Source organism: Agrilus planipennis, unplaced genomic scaffold, assembly GCF_000699045.2.
Source record: "Agrilus planipennis isolate EAB-ADULT unplaced genomic scaffold, Apla_2.0 scaffold39, whole genome shotgun sequence".
Taxonomy (NCBI): Eukaryota; Metazoa; Arthropoda; class Insecta; order Coleoptera; family Buprestidae; genus Agrilus; species Agrilus planipennis.
Window position 1 is genome coordinate 1,394,395 of NW_020439074.1, and position 11,754 is coordinate 1,406,148.

The 11,754-nt window shown below is 36.2% G+C and overlaps 1 protein-coding gene across 2 annotated transcripts in view; it reads right to left on the reverse strand.

Annotated features, from left to right (window-relative positions):
• LOC108745060 overlaps nt 1–11,754 on the reverse strand; it is a 232,298-nt gene that overhangs the window by 128,738 nt on the left and 91,806 nt on the right. For both annotated transcript variants that reach the window (XM_025977230.1, XM_025977228.1), the window contains exon 3: nt 10,290–10,318. The gene's annotated coding sequence lies outside the window, so the exon portion shown is untranslated. The remainder of the gene's footprint in view (nt 1–10,289; nt 10,319–11,754) is intronic.

Sequence of the window (11,754 nt, forward strand, 5' to 3'; positions counted from 1 at the left end):
TCATTTCTAACCTTCTCTATCCACGGTATCCTCATTATTCGCCTGTAACACCACATTTCGGACGCTTCTAATCTATTTTTTTTTCGGCCGCACCCACCGTCCATGTTTCGCACCCATCCAGCGCCGTGCTTCAAACATACACCTTTAACAATCTTTTTAGGATTTCTAAATTAATCATTCGTGAACATAAAAGTGACTTCTTTTTATTGAAGACGACTCGACCATGCGCCATCCTCTGCTTTATATCCCTACTACTCCTTCCGTCATATATGTATCTCTGAACGAGAGACTCGAGTCGCTCATGGAGAGATCCTCATTTCGTATCCAGTCTCTGAACGAGAGACTCGAATCTCTGAGCGAGAGACTCCAATCTCTCAATAAGTGGTGTCTCAATAGACATGGTTAAAATTTTATAAGTTCAACAGAACAACTTCAGAGATCCCAGTCTTTCTACAATTCTCTCAATTTTTCAGTTTTATTAATCCATCTCTCTATGAGAGACTCGAATTTCTGAATTAACAATTTTATCATTCGAGTCTCTCATACAGAGGCTGTGTGAGATCCATAAAAACAACTAGGCAATAACTGAGACTGTGAGAGACTGCGAGAAGCTCTCAGAGGCGCTGAAAGACTCTGAAAGACTCTGAGAGACTGAAAATTTTTGTCTAGGGTTGACTTATCTGACTAGCTAGTTCTTCTAATCTTTCGTCCCCTATCTTTATATTCGCTCTTTCCCTACATTTTCTTCCCTTGCATACCAGTATTTTTGTTTTAATTTTATTTATTTTCATACAATACCGTTTTGTTAATACCGCTCTCATTTTATTTTTACATGGGATAGCTTTAAATGTTTCTACCAATCTTGAAGCATTCAAGGAAGTAGAAAACAATTGGAAGAACGTGACCGAGTTTAAATGTCTACATTCGCATATATAATTGGTTGCAGTTGAATATAAGATTGTGAATAAGTAATTCTGAAAATGAAAATGACATTTTATACAGTTTTCCGAGAATGGCCTGTATATATTCGAATGCAAAACAGTTATTCACTACAACACGGTAATGACCCAATATACACATCTTCGACGAATATGTTTACAGCTTAACGTCAATATCAATACTTATGAGACACGTCAAAAAGACGTTTCATACATTATTCATGTAGAATGTAATAAAAGCAGCAAGAAAAATGCTAAAGTAACCCCGAAATTCCTACCCTCATTAATATGTATTGATCAAAGGTTGCTTTGTTTATCTTCACTAAATAAGATTATACCGATGAAATCGAGTTTACTCAGGCCAGATTGGAAAAATACAATTTATACAAAGAGCATTTGCTAAAGTCTACTTTATCGTTCCAAAAACATTACCGAAGTCACTAAACTAAACTACCCAAAATTCCACAAATCTGTTTAAACACGTTTCGAAAGCCATGTTGGAAATTAAGCTTTAAAATTAAGTTGCCTGTTGAGTGACAGGACCATAATACTTGAATTATTTCTAGGATTGTGTAAATCAACAGCTCCTGCTTAGAGGATTTTAATGCGACACACCAGGCGGCACCTAGAAATGTAATTTCTCCAACAACAGTAAATAATAAACGTCATAATACTGGAGTTTCATTAAATGCCGCAAGAGCAGACATATATTTATGTACATTAAAGTTTGACTCGTAGTGCGAATTCCCCACGGATTTCCTGCGTTTGTATACATATATGTCTGTACAATTATCCGAGAGAGAAAAAGTCCCATGGGACACCTTCAATTAGGTACCCGTTTCAATTCTTAGGAGGGAAAATATTAAATAATAGGAATGGTCCAATTAAGGGGACCTATAGTTCAAATTAGGAAACCAGTGTCCTAAATTATTTGGCAATCATTACAATGTCCTCGATTTTTTGACGTGACAACGTCTTATAATTCGACGGAGCCGGCTGCACGCACGAAAAAACATGACTCATGCGGCGTTACCTCGCTCTGAGGCGTTCCATTTAAGGCTTGAAGTGCAAGCGAGAGCGCGGAACGAGCGACAAAGAGGCACAATCGGCCCCGCGTTCGGCAGCGTTCGACATCTGTCTCTCTCCTACTTGAGTGAGCGATGCGTCCGCGTGGACAGCTGCTATACAATAATACATTTCCATTTACCTCCTTCTCTATATCCATACAAAATATCTATCAAACAAATAAAATTAAAATTTTCTTTTGAAAAATGAATCCATTCCATCAGTATTTTCTTATGACGTTGTCACGTTCAATTATCGTCAGTAAACCGACTTTACAGACAACCGATTTTTTCAATAATAATTTGGCTACCCAAACCATTTAATTTCATAATGACACCTACTTGGAATGAGCAAAATTGGTCTAAACTCAACCAAGACTGTCTTTACTCCTTTATTTTTACTTCTTTGTAGTGCTTTGTTCGGTAAAACATCAATTTATGTAGTGTAGGAAAGGTAAGTTGTTGAGTTTTCGTAACTCTCACAGCTATCGACACTATTTTCCTTAAAAGTCCTGACAGGCTCGCATATATGACAAAATATTTCAGCATTTAAAAGAATTATTAAAAAAAGACGTAAGTATCAAATTAAATAAGCAAGACGAAGACTTAACACGCAAGACCAGACCAAGACTAGAAGCATTTGAACAAGACCCAGACGTATAACGAATAAACAATACCAAGACCAATACCAATAATAGGACAATCCAGTATTAAGCACCTTTCCGCAATCAATTTTGTAACGGCAATGACTTAATTATTATAAAATTCCTTCAGCATGGGCTACTGTTGCCGCAAAACAATTGCGAACGATTTTCCATGGCGTTTGGCAATATTTTCAAACACTTCTTGTATTTCCAGATCTAAAATTAGGCAGTAACATACGCTGGTCAACACTTATTTTAATTGGCAAATTGCCACAATATAATACAAAATATGGTATCGCTAATTTAAGGCTGCAGTGCGACAACCATTATATGATTTATGACTGCTACCAATTTCTTATTACGATGCTTTTAACTAAACTATTATGTAAGCGTAAGTTCTGTGCGGTTGGACAAAATTGCAACATATTAAACTCACACATTCATGTGTATACTCGTATAGTCCGGAAACTTGAGGATCGATTATAATACCGGTCTACAGATGGCGCTATTTTGGCCCCATAATTTACGGTATATTACGTGTGGCAATTCGCTTGGAACCAACTAAATTAAGGTGATGAATTGGGGACTAAAATGAACATATACTTGCTGGAAATACTGTCTCTTAATCACAATTAAGCTTTTCTCAACTTGTTAAATGTATTTACTCTGTCTTTCACGGCCAGTATTTATGGAGTTGCGGAAGTTGTCAACGCAGAAAAATAACAGGGAGATTTAGATGAAACTTTGAAAACAACAAGACAAAATTTCCAGACATAACACAATATTTCAATCAATGTGATATCAGCGAAAATTTGATAAAATTTGAGCATATGTACATTGTTTATTCATTTATCTGTATTTTCAAACTATATCGTAGGCCTAAAGGATGCTATAATTTAATTAAAGTACGATAATTTTGACGTATTCGAGTTGGTCGTAATTAATTGCTAAGAAGAGGACGGACCTAAATGTCTTTATTCAGGTGTATATTTGGTTGCGTATTACCAAATTTGGGCGGGCTCAGATAGTAGTAATTTATAAAATTCATGTAAGGATTTAAGAAGGATGTAAAGATTATATCGTTTCCTAGAAGCTAGAGAAATACATATTTGCATCTGTAACGTACAAATAAGTAATGGAAATACATCTTCCATCTTTACAAGGGGTCAGAGGCGGATTAAATGTCGAGAGCGCTCTAGGTTAGCACCTCATAGGCGCCCCTCTGGCGGTCATATATTTTGTAAAATACTTTTTTTTATTAGGTACTTCCTTATTTTTGTTTTTTAGATTTTAAAACTTCCGCGCGCGCCCCTTTTTAACCTTGCGCCCCTAGGCATATGCCTACTTTGCCTTATGGATAGTCCGCCGCTGCAAGGGGTTATTTATTTGGATGTTGTCTTTTATGAATTCAGCAGGTAAGTAATAACTTACTACACTCTCATCCACTAAACGATAACGTAAACTTAGATGTACGTATGCGCATTATCGTTCTTTATTACCTTCTTCCTTTGTCACCACAACAGGTGATGGCATTCAGCTCTAGAAGGTAGAGTCATTTCCGCTTTTCAGAGCGAGCTTTTAGTTTTATGCAGCTTTCACACTGGATACGCTTCATGTCAGGAGTTGACTATTGCTTATTTAAAGACTAATTAACATCATTTAGCATTTATTCTAAATTTACTACAATAACAAACATAATATAGAAATTCAATAAACAAAATACAATGTAGATAATGATACCAAACTAATTTGGATAAACTACGTGGTTATTGCTAGACAGGGATAAGTATATTTGAGATTTTATTGTAATAATAAATATGGTATAATGGATTACTATAAATCACCATGAAGCATTCCAAAAACCCACTGTTCTAGTATCATAACAGAAACACTCTTGCTGTAACAGCATATCAACGACTATTTAGGTTCCCTTTACTGGCAATATAGCTTCGAAATCACGTTTTGTTGAATAAAAGTACTTTACATTACCGTGAGTGAAAGTAATCTTTGAAATTACCTTCCAAAACAAATGCCGTCCTATCTACACATCACTGATATTACGTGTTAAGTCGTTGTTTTTTAGGGAAAAGCATAAAAAACAGAAATTTTATGATGCCGAAGCAAGTGCGTGTAGGTAATTTTATGTGTATCCAATTTTTATGACGACTGCCCTGGGAAAAGGTTTTGCCAGACATGAAACAAGAAAAATTTATAGCCTTCTCCTACATGGCAGACAAAAAAAAATAAGATGAAAGTTATTTGTTTCACATCCTTGCAAAATGTGGCAGCCTGAATGCTCGAGTGAAATGCCAATTCTCACTAACATGACACAACAATTTACCTTTTTCACATAACGTAATTGGTTATTCTTCTCTGACTGAAAAAATCTGAAGTACCAAGAGATATCTGCAGATAACAGTTTCCAAACCTTTTAGAGTATGCCAAAACTATTTTGTGATATCAACAGAGTTTCCTGCATGAACATACATATATAATCAGGTGGAATTTCTTTTATTGATTCCTCACAAGTAGCCATAGCTCAATTTCAATTAAAGAGGTGTATTTTTGGAGCACGGCGCTGTACGAGTGCGAAACATGGACAGTGTGCGCGATGGAAAAGAAAAGGTTGGAAGCGTTAGAAATGTGGTGTTACAGGCGAATGATGAGGATACCGTGGATAGAGAAGGTTAGATATGAAGAGGTATTAGAAAGAGTAGTAGAACAGAGGACTGTATGGAAGTCAGTAAGAAATAGGCGAGATAGGTTAGTAGGACACCTTCTCTAGAAGAAGATCTAGTCAGAAACATATTAGAGGCAGAAACGGAAGTTAGAAGGGGTAGAGGTAGACGTAGATTAGATTACTGTTCGCAAATGATTAATGATGTAGGTTGTTCTAGTTTTAGGAAAACGCGAAGCTTAGCTCAGGATAGGAAACACTGGAGGTACGTGTCCAACCAGTCTTAGGACTGACGACCTTATAATGATGATGATGATGATGCTCCGTTCATATTATATTTCTCTCTTTCGTCATTGACCTCCATGGGTCCTCTGTCATCCTACTTTTTCCAATATCTTTTCATTTTTAATCTTTTCTATACTAAAGCCATCTCCATCAGTATTTTTAATTCAGGACAATTGCAATTAGAAGTATTATATATTATCCAGTATGAGACTAGCATTTAATTTAGATAATTTTAATAAGTTGGTTAATAATTTATTTTAATTGTATTTGTTTCGGTTTTGAACCTAATGGGATGCACCAGCGCTGAAATAAAGCGATAATTTTGCGTATCACTAATGGAAGCACACTCTTTATGGTAGTCGTAAACAGACCCCTTTGTCGAGGGTGTGTTTCGTCCAAACTGCCCTGTCCGCACACATAATATACACCGCAATTGTACGCATATATACATATAGTGTGTATACATTTCATGATGACTTGGTGCGTCTGTCCGGGACTCCCACACGATCAGGTAGCCCTCGACCATTAATTCTTGTTACTTACGGCTTGATTCCTCCGAGATTAATGGCGTAATGAGTGATAAGTTACCCCCGTCGGAAAACAAAAACCGAAACAAAGACCGGTCGCTTTAAAATGCGACGCCACCACGTGAAATTTATGGGAAGTTTCACTTACCTAAAATTATTTCTGAAAGACGAAAAACGCGTGAGGAAAAAGCAACACGTAAACAAGTCTTGGTGGAGAATATCTATCAACTAACCCGAAACTCTACATTAAAAATTTTATACTCCGTAAAGACAGACGATTCAAGTAAAAAGAATGTAAAATGCTAGGTTTTACCCGCCGCTTGTTAGTGTATGCGAATGTTTTTGACCAAATAGATTTTTGATCATCATCATCATAAGGTCGTCAGTCCTAAGACTGGACACGCACCTCCACTCTTTCCTATCCTGAGCTAATCTTCGCATTTCCCTAAAACTGGAACATCCTACGTCCTGAAGTATTTCGAACAGTAATCTAATCTAGGTCTACCTCTACCCCTCCTAACTCCTGTTTCTGCCTCTAATATGTCTCTGACTAGACCTTCATGCCTGAGAAGGTGTCCTACCAACCTATCTCGCCTATTTTCTATTGACTTCCATAGAGTCCTCTGTTCTCCTATTCTTTCTAATATCTCTTTATTTCTAACCTTCTCTATCCACGGTATCCACATCATTCGCCAGTAACACCACACTACGAATGCTTTTAACCTTTTCTTTTCCGCTACGCTCACCGTCCATGTTTCGCACCCGTACAGCGCCGCGCTCCAAACATATGTACGCCTTTAACATTTTTTTTTCGAGTTTCTAAATTACTCTACATTTTTTTCCTTTGCATACCAGTATTTTTGTTTTACTTTTATTACAGAAGCCAATAAGGGGAAAAACCCAACAAGGTATGACTGCTTCGAGCTATGAAATTCCTGAAACCTGCACACAATAGAAGAGCATCGATAATAAATTCTATGAAAAAGATCTTCGCAGAACCTGACCATTAGGACCAAATAGGCCTATTATTGTTCGCACAAGAGATATTTGACTGTCTTGTATGCATTTGAAATTATGGAAATACTATAAAATGAAATAGGTTGAATAATGATAAGCAAATCTCTCCAACGACTAAAAAAAAATATTGGAATTAAACTGAAATAATACTAGTTACTGAACCTGCTTTTGAGGTTGTCATTAAAATTCCGGCTCTCATAAAAAAAACATTGGTTTCAGAAAGTTGTTATTACGCGTCCCGTCAGGTTTATACGTACACTCTGCTTGACGGAATCAAAAATAATAAATAGCCGTTTCGAAGAAGATATTCGACGAACGAGGCAGAGCTAAAAGAAAATTCCACGCTTTGTCAGAAGCAATAAGAACGCCCGAATGCGTCGTTTCACAACTCCTGCAAAAAAAAAAATTTAAAGCAAAGATCGTTCGAACTGCGTCCATATGCTTACAGTCCAGAAAACTCTTTCACAGAGACCGTGTAATAAAAAAGGGCCGGATGAGCCATATCGAATCGCATACAAGTTGAGCAGCCGCCGTTAACTCGCCAAAAACAAAAATGAGATCAAAAAGTCAAGGAAACCGAACTTCGAAGCGCCACACTGTCGACCTTTCTTATACAACTGTTTATGGTACATGGTTTGATCAAGAAACTCCATCGTAAGATTTTACAAAAACTGTCATTAAAAGTTTCAATACGGAACATGCAACACAATGGAATTTATCAATAATTAGAGTATCAAGCAACTGGCTGAACATCATTATCATCTATGGAAAATTACTTCCATCATGATAAGGTCGTCAGTCGACTGGTTGGACACGCACCTCCACTCTTTCCTATCATGAGCTAATCTTTGCATTTTCCTAAAACTAGAACATTCCACATCCTTAACTATTTGCGAACAGTAATCTAATCTAGGTCTACCTCTACCCTTCCTAACTCCTGTTTCTGCCTCTAATATGTCTCTGACTAGACCTTCATGCCTGAGAAGGTGTCCTACCAACCTATCTCGCCTATTTCTTATTGACTTCCATAGTATTCCGTTCTCCTATTCATTCTAATACCTCTTCATTTCTAACCTTCTCTATCCATGGTATCCTCATCGTTAGCCTGTAACACCACATTTCGAACGCTTCTAATCTATTTTTTTCGATCGCGCCTATCGTCCATGTTTCTCACCCGTACAGCGCCGTGCTCCAAACATATACTTTTAACAATCTTTTTCGAATTTCTAAATTAATCGTTCGTGAACATAGAATTGACTTCTTTAAATTGAAGGCGACTCGACTGTGCACTATCCTCTGCTGTATATCCCTTCTATTTCTTCCGTCTGATTTTCTAGACACCTAAAATCAGCCTCTTCTTCTAATTTTTCGTCTCCTATCTTTCCCTACTTCCCTTGCATACCAGTATTTTTGTTTTACTTCGATTTATTTTCATACAGTACTTTTTCGTTTTTTAGGTAAGGTTACTACTATTGCGTTCCGTTTATAATCCAATTAATATTAAAAAAAGCTTGCTGACTAACTTTGTGTCCTATGTTGTGGAATTTTATGAGGTAGTTGCATACTTTATTATCAGCAAATTCAGAATAATTTCGTTATTTAACCTTTTTGTGGTCTGATAAAATGTAGAACGAGCCGTTAAAAAGATAAGCAAGGAAATACATAGAAATAAAAGTACTTAACTAGAATAAAACTGAAGTAAACACATTTACAATCACCTTGAGTTGCCCAACTGACCCCATTACCTACAGCAGTACCGAGTTACTCTAAAAGAAAAATTTGATGCGACATTCAAAGAGAGGCCTGGATTTCGTTCTTACGCCCTCAGGGAAAATCGAGCCACTTTGCGCCCCAAAGTTGTTGTGACCGTGATTAAGTGGTCTCTTTTCAATTAATTAGTCGTGCTTATCGAAAACGAGGAGAGACGGTCGCTTTACAAAATCAATTAGTCATGTGACAAACAGATAAAGATGTAGTTGGATACTTGCCGTTTGGTTCATGTAGGTGACTTATGAGTTTCTTTGACATATTTAGAAACTGTTTAAAATTAAGTAAAATTAAATAGTTCAAATCAGATTTCGAAATAAGCCCAAGATAATTAAAAATAAAAAAATATACCATATTCATATATTCTTCATATGAAGAAGTCCTTTTAAATGATATAAAATGTATAAAAACCTTTTTTTCTGCATACTGTGACCGACTTTAATTCCTGAATAAATTCAATTAAATACGTTTGTTAAAGAGTGCCGCCGGCGATCGATACCGGGAGTAATTCTGATGATCTGAAAGCCGGCATATGTAGGTTAAAAATCATACAGCTGATAAGACTGATATGACAAAAGGAACTTCCGGGAAGTTTCGGGAAATAATCAGGAATAGTCCACGAACACATATACGTAATAGATACGTGACCAGGATCCGACGGGTATACCTATGTATGTAGTCTAAGAGTAGATACAAGAACGCTGAAAAAAATAGTTCCCGTACGGGAGAACTAAATAATAAGATAAATCTTCATTAATATAAACAACCGTATCTTCGTTTTTTCAGAAAATTAATTGTGACTGACACGACAGGGAGATACTTGAATGATGTTATACCCCTTTAAGATTCGGAACCTTTACAAATGGACGAAGATAATTTGCTGTCGACTAAACAAGCAATTACTCGCAAAGAACGAAACCTGAACAATTAAACAAGCCGATAGCATTACAGTTACAAAACTCGATTTAAGAATATTTTACAGTTATTGAAAATTGCAATAGATCTTCGCTACAAGCATGAGAAAAATCGCAGTCACTGTTTTGTTTCTTTGATTTTTAGTTTACTCACCAGGTCCACTCGTGTAAAGTACTTCTTTTATTAGAAAACGACTATAAAATTACCATGAGTTACTGTTTCTGACAGAATTGTTCATGCATGAAGTTTTATATTTGATTTTACAGTAAGAACGGTCATAAATCGTGAGGTATCTACAAGCAAGATTTGATGTGCTTTCAGTCGTTTTGCACGACAGCAAATGTTTGAATATTTTGTTACCATATTGTTAGATAAGTGTTGCAATGCCTCGTTTCCAATATATTGTAATATGTTACATAAAATTTTACAATTAATTAAAAAAATATTGAACTCACCCATTGAAGAACGGGACACCAAACTTATCCTGAAACAAAACATAAATAATAATCAAGAAATCAACAAATTTAGCTTTTATCATTAAGACTATTCCTCTTTATTATCTTAACTGATTGTGAATACTTAAGGGAAGAACCTATTTAAACAACGTTGCATTTTTTTGGTTAATACCAAAGACCAACGTGGAAAACAATGAACGTCAAAGTTGCTCATTGAAAACACTGCATTTTGTCTTGGCAGAGAACTTAACAATTTTCGATTTCAACTTTTCGGTCTAGTAACCATGACGCCACGTTGGCAGTAAAAAGGTGCCCTTAAAATGAAAACCTTCAACATGCATCTATTGGCATTTTTACGGTTCACCAGTTTATTCTTCATTTTATTCGATACTTTCGGCTTTCAAAGAGAAGACTGGCGTTGAATGTTTTACTCTGTAAATATTGAGTTGTCGCAGCGAAGAACTAGAAGCTTTTACGTACGATTGATTCGGTTCGCTAGACGTCCACCGCTGGGGACTGCGGGGACAGATCGGCGACAGCCCGGCTTGATGGCGAAACAACGCTTCGCGACAACCGAAAAGAGTCGCACACGTTTTAGCTTGAAGCATTTCATTTTCGAACAATGTCCTGATTTAACGCTAGAATAGGTAGCACTAGTTGTTATTTTCAACAATATGTCAGGGATTCATACAAACGATTTTTTTACATACATCAAGCACCAAAAAGTAGTAGTAGTAGTGGTAGTATGCAGTAGTACAACGACTAAAAAGAAAGTAGTGGAAATTAAAAAGGAAATAGGTACCTATGTCACGTTGAATTAAGGCTTGAGATTTAGGATTCTCTAGTAGAATAGCAAAACAGAAAATATATGAAGTCTTACCTATACAGAAATGTACTTTCACTTAAAAGAAATATTCCGTTAATGCATATTTACAATATTGGAAATTGAATGAATTTTCATAAGCGAATAATCAAATACAAAAATACAGGGTGTAACAGAAATAAGTGCCGAACTTTGGACGGGGTAAACTAGATGCAATAAACAATCGCACGATGAGTTCAGCAGCGTTGTTAAGGGCAAAAGAATCACAATAATTTACAATCTGAAGCCGGCCCTGTGCGTGAATAATAGCCTAGTGCGGTAAAAACTCTGCAACTGTATGGATGGAGAATGTAGATATTACCGATTACACAGGTCTACGAAATTTTTTTTTTGAAAAGTTTTTTTCTTAAATTGTTAATATTTGTCGTAATTGTCTTAAAAGTAATAGAAAACGATATTCATATGGTTTATACCACGTCACATTAACCCATAAATGCTCAGAGAACACATTTCCATTTGAACCCTTGCCACGTAATGAGTGCGACGAAAAAATATTCGATAACCAGTGTTTCTATGTTTTTAACGATGCTCTTTTCGATGGTGTTGGTTAAAAATACCTCCGACAATATTAAAGCATGGAAA